We start from the raw sequence: 10,904 nt of genomic DNA, 5'->3' as shown, positions 1-10,904 counted from the left end.
ACTAGAATAATGTTACCAGACAAACTACCATGTCACAAGTACAATTTGTGACTGGTATCCTGCCCATTTCTGCTTAGCATGACAATGGTAAGTAAGAACTAAATGTTGCTCAAGCAGCTCTAGGAAATTGGGCCCTGTGTCCAAAACATACAGAGGCTGTCATGTCTGTGAAATGTACAGCCCAAGTAAAACACCAAAAACTTGCAATATTCTTGAGTTTCTTTTGGCCTACATTTTCCAAATTGGTAACAAAAAAGTATCCCCTATCTGTAAGCTTGCCCTTGTCTTATAGTCAGTCCCAGTATCTGGCAACAGAATTGTTAATTCCAAGGATTTTGAAGGCCATTTTCTTTGCTTTGCTCTATGCATTGATGGCTTTATACAAATAGATCCAGGCTACATTTTGAGGAAGAATCAACCATCCATGAACTCACAGCATCAACAGGGCCCAATTACAAAGCTCTGCTTAATAGATGATTTTGGGCTTACAGCGCGATTTCCATTTCCTAACGCTGCTAACTGTAAGCATGCAAAACGGCATGCTAACCATCTGATGCTTACTGGACGAAAATGAATGAAATAACAACATAATTACATGTTGAACATGCAAGAAGGCCAACTAATTTCTTTGCTAACCTGTGAAATCACAAACACCCTAGCAATTTGTTCTGCTACAGTAAGCACAACAAATTGCTTACTGTTAAGCGGCACTATGAAATTGGGGCAAGAGCATCATCATCAGAGCACCGCCCTTGCCTGCAACTCTCTCCACCTCCCAGATCCACTACCCTGGATGTATTAATGCTTCTTCCGAAAGTCGTTATTAAGAGGCCCTTGTGGTTACCATGGCAACTAAACCAACAACACTCGCAAGTTGGCAGGTTGGAATTGAATCAACTTTTAAATTTGCAAACATCCAGCAGGAATTATAAGATCACCCATGTCCATCTGGGTACGGGGTTAAAAGTCCTGGACGGAAATGAGGCTTGAGGCACAACAAAATCAAACCTTGGGTATGACCAGTAATTGGTCAATTTCCTTGTTAGAGAGGGTAAACACACTTAAAGGGACGCTGCATGATTTGTTTGGGGGGAAACTAGATTCATTCCCACCCAACCAACCGGTGAAAATGGCCTCAAATTTGATGGTCATGCGTTGAAGTTAATATCGTGAATGACTGTTTATGTTTGAAAAATTTCCCCCCTATACTTTTGATGGAGAAGAATGGCAAGTAGCAACAGTGCTGTGATTGAAAGAAAGACAGCTTGGTTTGGCCATGTGGTCATCACTCCTTGGGCCGATGCGCTCGGTAGACAACATCCGAGAATGGTCAGGTTGTGATACCACCAAACTCAACAAAGCAGCAGCACTTAAAAGACAGGCTGTTGTGGGAGCAGTAACAGTGATTCAAGGGAGGTACAATTTGAGGAGACCACTGGCAAATGCCTTTGTCTATTTCCTTCCTCCATGAATAGATAGGGTAGGGGAGGCCAAAATATCACACATGATATTTATGGTCAGTATGAGTGGGTAAAGTCCCTTTAAGTCTCTTACAACTTCTAAGAAATGAGGCCTATTTTATCAGGTCAAATGCAAAGGCAAGGATGTCCGCAAATTACCCTAGGGAGTCTTTAAGTTGGCATTAACCCCCTTCCTTCAAACTTTTCAAGGTTATTTTTGTTTGTAAACACTGACTCAACAGCAACCCAAAATGAGTCAGGACCAGTTTAGTTTTGTCTTCATTGCACGCAGATGCTTGATACAGATTGGTGGGTTTTTTTTATGAGGAAACAAAAGACCAGCATTGAAATTTGAAAACCATCTTTATTACATGGTGTCTCTGCAAACTGCACTTGAATTTGAATCCCAAGTAATGTATTAGAACTTGGATGAGTTAGGCCAGTTTAAGAAACTTTTGGATTATCTAACAAATAGTTGTTTGTTTTTCCACAGAGGGTGGTTCACAGAAGTTAGGTATTTTATCAGACAAGTCACGCTTCTTTAGTCCATACTACAGACCAACTCAGACCACTTCAAATCCATGACTCACCTTGCCTTCAGACAGCGCCTTTTTTCCAGACACAAAAACCCCCAAACCAACAACAAAACTTCTTCGAACCAATACCGTCATTCAGTTTTTGAAATTAACAATGCTGATCACACGATAGTTCGTCTTGCAACTGTAGACCACCCCTTGAACCTTGAGTTCTCACGTACACTAAATTAACCAAATCGTGATGAGACCAATTAAAGTTGTAGGTTAGGTACAATACGTAATGTACCTACAAGTACAAGTAAACTGTGCACTTAATCCAGAAGAAGTTTGCCCTGGTGTTTTTGGCACGGTCTGGCTGCAGATTTCACTGAATCGATTTTGTTTCAACAATTGTTTGCTGTGTATTCTTGGCTCCAAGTTACACCATTGAGCTGCTCTGCTGACACCAACCTCCTAGATCTCTCCACGCATCTTACCAAAACCTCCTGACCACCACCACCACATCTTCCCAAAACCTCCTGACCACCACCACATCTTCCCAAAACCTCTTGACCACCACATCTTCCCAAAACTTCCTGATCACCACCACATCTTCCCAAAACTTCCTGATCACCACCACATCATCCCAAATCTTCCCGACCACCACCACATCTTCCCAAAACTTCCTGATCACCACCACATCTTCCCAAAACTTCCTGACCACCACCACATCTTCCCAAAACTTCCTGTTCACCAGCACATCTTCCCAAAACTTCCTGATCACCACCACATCATCCCAAATCTTCCCGACCACCACCACATCTTCCCAAAACTTCCTGATCACCACCACATCATCCCAAATCTTCCCGACCACCACCACATCTTGCCAAAACTTCCTGATCACCACCACATCTTCCCAAAACTTCCTGATCACCACCACATCTTCCCAAAACTTCCTGATCACCACCACATCATCCCAAATCTTCCCGACCACCACCACATCTTCCCAAAACTTCCTGATCACCACCTTATCTTCCCAAAACTTCCCGACCACCACCACATCTTCCCAAAACTTCCTGTTCACCAGCACATCTTCCCAAAACTTCCTGACCACCGCCCCATCTTATGGTTCCAAAGCTTTTCAACACACCTTAACCAAGTTGTAGAATGGCTTACCATCTTCAAATAAAAAAGCTGCTACCATGGACAATGTCAAATCCAACCTCAAATCCCACCTAAACAACATACCTTCTTTGCTATTTTTCATTTGCAAAAAGGGCATCAAGATATCTTCCAGTTATTTTTGGGGTGAATGCTCTATATTCCGACACCCCTACGTATGTTCCGGCAACGCTGTGTTCAGAAAAAAAACCTCATGTTTTTACACGCTAGGGCTATGGTTAAGGTTAGGGTCACGAAAATACATTAGGGGTGTCAAAACATAGGGATGAGGAAACATAGGTACGAAGGATCTTAGGGGTGTAATAATATTTTGCGCTTTTATATAAGATTTACTCATATTTATATTGTTATTATTGTATTGTATTGTATTGTATTGTATCGTTACAAGTTGCTATGTAAATGGGTCTCATCATTTGTACACAAGCGTAGATTAAAGCCATTGGACCCTTTTCGGTAAACAGTATTTTCCAAGGCCCACACTTCGTGTATCACAACTTCTATATCAAAATAACAAACCTGTGAAAATTTAGGCTCAATCGGTCATCGGAGTCGGGAGAAAATAACCCCAAAATCCACCCCTTGTGTCCGCACGTTTCGCCGTGTCATGACATGTGTTTAAAATAAATCCATAATTCTCGTTAACGAGAATTGATATTGTTTTACTGTTTTCTCAAAAAGTAAAGCATTTCATTGAATAATATTTCAAGAGAAGTATTTCACCACTAACTTCTGTACACCCTGTAAGTTATTTGTAAATCTGTGAACTTTTTTTTTTTCTGTACCGAAAGGGTCCAATGGATTTAAACATTAGACCACAATGGTATCTGTGTGTAACAGTCAAAGTATGTATTTGCCCAAAATGAGAAAATATATATCAGGTAGTGCAGTCACTCGTCAGTGATAAAATAAACAGACTTTAGGTCAACAATCCAAGGAGCATATTTTTATTTAGACCTTTAGATCAGACAAGAACTTCCACAAAGTTCCACAGACATCTTGAGATGGCGCACAACAACCACTCGAGACAAGGATGTGGCATGATTGTGTTGTGTCAACATCAAATTTATTATTGATATCTTATTCTGGTAACGTCTACGATCACGCTATATCGGAAGACATTACTTGACATGTTCAATGCATTTGCAAAGTCATGCTTTTGGACTTTATGGTCAGACTGGTTACAGAATAAAATTTATTTTTACTCTTACACTGATGTCAATTAAGCACTGAAAACTTTCCCAAGTTATAATCCACAGGCAAATCTCTTCAGTGGGATTTAAACCCACAACCTTTGCATTGCTAGAGCAAGTGTCTTACCACTAGACCATCGAGCTAGCCCGGTGGCTTGAGTTAGTTTAAATCCTATTTGCTAGCGGGTAGCCTGACAAGATACTTCTCAGAATTCGTGAAATTGCATTAAAAGTGAAAGCGGAAACAACTGAAAAAACATTCACGCTAAACTTGATTCCGAATCATTGACCATCATGACTCGAGTTTGAGTCCAAGTCATGAAAAAAAGTGAGTCAAAAGCTGTAATGCATCTTCACCTCTTGTAAAGAAAACTCAAGGTGAAGAGAAATCAATGAAAAAACAAGAAATGAGGAAATCAAATTCCTTGCAAAAGTAATACAAAATTGAGTTGACATCAGCAGAGTTCTTCTTTAACAGTGGGCCACTGGCTAAATGCTTGTTAAAACATCGGAAGACCAGTTAAAATTCAAAAATTTAAAGTGGTCGGTGTTGAAATGTATCCATATAATATGAAATGTGGAATATTGAAAAGCTGTCGGACTGGTGGGAAAACAAGCTTTCTGGTCCTTCCGGCCAGTAACTCCAAAAGTTTAGGGCAAACCCTCCACAGGTTAAAAAATACAACAGACAACTTAGAGATTGAATTTCAGCATTACAAAGCTTTAAAAATCATGGGGGGTAGCCATTGACAGACACAGAAGAAGAAAAAAATGAGCCTGGCAGCAAATGTTATGGACTATGGACTACACTTCCAAAACTAATTACATAATTATCAGTGATGAGCAAAACCAATACAGGCAACAATCCAAGAATTAGTCAGATCATCAAAATTGATACTGGAATAAATCTAAACATAGTTCAACATGACGGACACAAAAGTCAGCGCTTATGGCGTACGTGCATTGAGGCAGAGTGCCAAAGACCTAGTTTCAGTTACTAGTTGCACAATCACTGTCAAAACAAAGTCACGCCATCTCAATTACATTAATGTTGTAATGCTGCAATGTTTTATGTAACCAACATCTGTGTAAGACATTTGTGTGGAAGTCAATCCTGGAGAACAATGGCACCCCCAACAAAGCCATAATTGTTTCTGACTTCCTTATGAGAAAGAGTTTAACATGGAGGACAGTATTCATTAAATCATAATCCATAATGGTAAACACAGGAGGATTGGATGGTCACATCACAACAAGTAATAATATCAAACTTTATGGAAATCTCTTTTCATGAAATGTAGAGACAGAATTTAACTAGAACAGCGAAGCTGCCATGGCGAAATAAGGAGTTATGTCTATGAAAATGTTTCAGCGTTTAGATCATTCAACTGAAACCAGTGATTAAGTCTTTAAAGACAGTGGACACTATTGGTAATTGTCAAAGACTAGCCTCCACAGTTGGTGCATCTCAACATATGCATAATATAATGAACCTGTGAAAATTTGAGCTCAATCGGTCATTGAACGCGCGAGATATGAATGAAAGAAAAAAACACCCTTGTCACAAGAAGGTGTGTGCGTTTAGATGGTTGATTTCGAGACCTCAAGTTCTAAATCTGCGGTCTAAAAATCAAATTTGTGGAAAATTACTTCTTTCTCGAAAACTATGGCACTTCAGAGGGTGCCGTTTCTCACAATGTTTTATACCATAAACCTCTCCCTATTACTCATCGCCAAGAAAGGTTTTATGCTAATAATTGTTTTGAGTAATTACCAATAGTGTCCACTGCCTTTAGGTTTTATCTTTTCATATGAATCTAATGTAAGAAGCAATGTTTGACTTAAGTTTCTAGTCAGTACATCATTGCAATAAGGAGTTATGACCATTTAATGTTTTTATTGTTTTAGCTCATTCAACTAAAACCTGTGATTAATTCTTTGAGTTATCTCTTTTCATATGTATTTACATGAAAGAAGCAATATTTGACTTAAGTTTCAAGTCAGTACATCGTTGCAATCAGGAGTTATGATCATTTTATGTTTTTCATTGTTTCAGCTCATTCAACTGGAACCAGTGACAGAGAGTTTGATTTTGTTTCAACAAATTATTTCAAAACTTTAAGATTTTAATTTGAGTTTGTTTCTTTTAAATCCAGATGTCAATGTTTGAGCCTGAAAAAAAAACTTTAACATGTTTGTTATTCCAAAAACTTTAACATTTCATTTTTATTAAAAAAACTTGGTATTTCATAGGTATTACATAGGCTCGCACTGCTCTGCAGCTCACCAAAAATCCAGAAAAAAAGACGCCCCCCTCACGATCTTCAGAGTGGACAGTCAAGACAAATGAGTGTCCCAGGTGCTAGATTTTGAAGGATGTACCGACTGATGAAAATTTAGATTTTTAAGCCTTTTTCCACTTTACTCTGGCTTTATAAATTCAGATCGAATTCAAAATCCTTGAAGAATCCTTACATTGAGGGAAGAATCCTAACTTTGAGGAAACACTCTGAAAAATCACAGTGCTTGCACAATACTCTTTCTACTTTAATCAAGACATTTTTATTTCTTGCACTTTCAAATCAATTAAACTAAAGGGCAATTCCAAGCAAACATGGACATGACACCAAAAAATCCAGTTTTTGTCACAACTTTCTTTCCACTTAGAAGTTGTAGCTAACATATGAAACCAATCTATTTTTAGTTGTTGACAAGGAATAAACCCAATTTTGCTAAATAAGAACTCAGCTTGGGCTCCACGAATGAGTGGCTACATTTTCTGGAAAACTGTAATGCGACTGACCGTAACGCGACTGACCATGGTTTTGCCATGTATACCTAAAAGTTCAAGTTGCTGACCATTTATAAGTATCCTGTTGGATACTCATGTATAAGAGTTGTGTGTTACTTACTACTAGTAACAATTTCACAATCTTTTTGATAGAGGAGATTTTTGAATTGTGACAAGTGTTTTTTTTACCATGTCTTTTTTGTGTAATGCGACTGACCGCTTTTTACAACGTTATAACATCCAGAGCAGAAAGCCCACAACATTTCTAATATTATCAATTCAAAGCACTGGGCGTCAAGTACAAATCAGCCTATAAACTTAGTGAGAAAGAATATCTCACACAGAACTTCTAGCACCACGATCGAGAAACGACACTGAGAAGTGTAATGCGACTGACCGTGGAATTGCCCTTAACTATGCCTGTAAATTCTGAAAGGGTCAATTTACCTGGTTTCCTTTTCACTGGTATAGGTTTGAATCCTATTATGAGCAGTATGTGGATTTTTTGTTAAGCAGGACGCAAGTTTATGGTAAAAACCCAAACCTTCAGAGATTCATGGTTTTCACCAGGTAACAGTTTCCTCATGAAAACACATTCAGGCCTGTATGCTTTGTTTTTGAAAGGGCAAGGGAACCAATGCATTTTCTGCTTGAAGACAGGCACCCTATGAGGAAAATAAATGGTCAATTTCCACTGGAGCATTTTAAGGGCACCTAGGCAATGACCGGGGGAGCATGGATGCAATCGCTTTTGTTTCCTTTGACACCGCTGTTTTGAAAAGGAAGTTCCTCTTATAAGCACAATCAGACCTACATGTTATATATTTCGTTTTTAAAAGGGCAGGGGCACCAAGGCATTTACTTCTTGGTAAAGGGCACCCCATGAGGAGATTGTGAATTTCTACTGGAGCAGCTGCATTTTAAGGGCACCTAGGCAATGACCGGGGGAGCATGGATGCAATCGCTTTTGTTTCCTTGACACCGCTGTTTTGAAAAGCTTTCCTCTTATAAGCACACTCATACCTGTAACCTACATGTTATATGTTTCGTTTTTAAAAGGGCAAGGGCGCCAAGGCATTTACTTCTTGGTAAAGGGCACCCCATGAGGAGATTGTCAATTTCTACTGGAGCATTTCAAGGCCACCAAGGCAATGACCGGGGGAGCATGGATGCAATCGCTTTTGTTGCCTTTGACACATCTGATTTACCCTTGAAAAGTGGAAGAAGAAAACCTTCTTCTTACTTTATTTTCCCAGCAAATCAAGAGAATTATTTTAGTTCATAACATAAGACACAATAAACTTTCCTTTCTGTAATCTGGCGACTGTCAACTCGATTTATTTACTTCCAGTGCATTTAATGACTTTAAAGTATTGCAACTAACAATCCCTCCACTAAGAGAGGCCTGGTATAGTGCCTGGGGATTTTATTGTATTGTAGATGGCCTTGGCCTATATATTTATAGAACGGGATACACCACAGTTTTGTTGATAACTTTGGAAGGATATCGGATTATTCAATCACTCAAGTTGTTCAGAGTTTTTCATTGTGTAAACAAAGAAGGGCGTTTTTTGTTGTTGTTATACAATAGACCTCAAATAATATGTTTTTTGGAAAAGTTCAGAATCTGAACTTGAGATGTATTGTGTTTCAGTGTTTGTTGGGGGTGTTATTTGTTTGTTTGTTTCTTGTTTGTTTGTTTGTTCATTTGTTCGTTTGTCAACAGAAGTGATTGTAGTCAAATTTTGTTTGTGTGTTTTTAGAAAAGAGCAAACTCCCAAAAGGGGATATGAATGCTATGATTTTGAATTGCACAAATTTGAGTATTAATTGCAGGAATTAATATTCAGATCAACTTCTCATAATGAGTGCAATCGTAATTTTAATATGACATAATAATTGTTTTTTAAAGTTTTTTAAATTGGTGGATAATAAATGTTAAAAGCCTCACATGTCCTCACTGTTGTGAAAATCCTTAATGCACTATTAAAAAGTTTCTAAAATATTGAATTTACTTTGTATTCATATATCTATATTTCCCAAAAATACACACAAACAAAATTTGACTACAATCACTTCTGTTGACAATCAACATAAATCCTCCATTGAACAGTTTTTCAGTCAACAACTTTTTTCGTCTTCTATGAGTAAATGCGCCACCCACAACACTTCCCCTTTTCAAGGAAACTAAAACCTGCACCAACCCTGGGGAGGCTATTGTGTTTATCTGTGACCTTGTCCTTACTAGGTTAACAGCTGATCCCAATCTGAACAATGGCCCTGGTAACTGCCAAGTAGTTCCTCAAGTATTTTCCTGTTTTAGTGTGGGTCACTGTGCTTGAAACCCATAACCCCCAAACAGCTGATTCTGCGAACAATATTAACAACTTTGTTTACGTTTCTTTTTTTCCAAGCTACTTGGTTGGGGACTTTCAGGAACACTTTCTAGGACGTCAGAACAAAATTATGTTTCTCCCGAGCTTCATTATTTTTTTTATTTTTTTTTATGCTTAGATGTTAAATTTGCGTCAGGGATCGAAGATTCATTTTGATGATACCCATAATATAAACCGATGTGTGTTAGCACTGTATACTCAGTACTTTCCCTGAGTTCTGTGAAAAAAAAACCACAGGCATATTACTCAAGTGGGATTCGAACCCATGACCTTTGCAATTCTAGAGCAGTGTCTAGGGTCTTACCAACTAAACCAAAATGAATATTTATTTATTTTTACACAGGGGAGACAGCATAGCACGGTTTTGTTTTTCAGAGGTGTGTTTAGAAAGATATTAAAAGATAAATTACATCCAAATTAAGATAAAGGCCAAGTTTATAAAGTAGACAAAACCACAACAACACAGACTTTAAAACCACAAGTTCATGCACAATAAAGACTCAAGGTTAATTTCTGGACCAACCAGGAAAAGGACACTATGCCTTCACTATTAAAATCTCAAATTTGTGTATTGTTTCTTAAAACTTGCTGGGGAGGGGGAGGGGTGGCAAGGGATTCTTAAGTGCAGGGGAAGTTCATTAAATAAGTTGAACTGACGCACAGCAAATTTATGTTTACCTGAATTGTTTTTTGGCAGTGGGGGAACTATATTACTTTGTGAGACCGATCTGGTGACGAGTGGGCAGTGGCGGCATAATTAAAAACATTTCATAGTTTGGGAAGCAGTCTGGAAGTCTCAACTCTTTTCCACTAAAATTGCTGAATTAAAATTTCATCTTTAACTTAATGACTAGAGTAGAGGAGATGAACACAAATTTAGGTGGAGGATTTAAAATATCTGTTTAGCAGAATTTAGCAGGATACCAGTCATAAATGATACATGTGATATGGTATTTTGTTGGTAACCTTGTTCTGGTAAGCAAATTAAACTATTTTGTGCAGCAAATACTTTTTGCAGCTCAATAAAATGGGGTCTACTGTTTGTGATTCCAAACACTTCCTTGTGCCAAACAGCTTTTTGTTCCACTATAGCCTGACCTACATTTGTTGGTATATATTTGACAGATTGTTATTTTCACCTTGAAAAGAAGGAGGAAGAAATATAGAAGAATCTCAAGGTCCAGAGAGATTATATCTGAGATGTTTACAACCAACGAGTCATTGTTTACTTGAAGGGATTGTGAAACTGGTTCTTGATTTCTTGAATTAACAAGACAATTTTGTTCCAACCTCCCATAACCTTGACTTGGTGTGACAACTTAAATGTTAAATTAGTTAGGATTTTATAATATTTGATAACTTAATGTTTA

The sequence above is a fragment of the Asterias amurensis genome, chromosome 13 (assembly GCF_032118995.1).
Source record: "Asterias amurensis chromosome 13, ASM3211899v1".
NCBI classification, from domain to species: domain Eukaryota; kingdom Metazoa; phylum Echinodermata; class Asteroidea; order Forcipulatida; family Asteriidae; genus Asterias; species Asterias amurensis.
The sequence above is the reverse complement of the archived record's forward strand: the minus strand, read 5'-3'. Positions refer to the sequence as shown.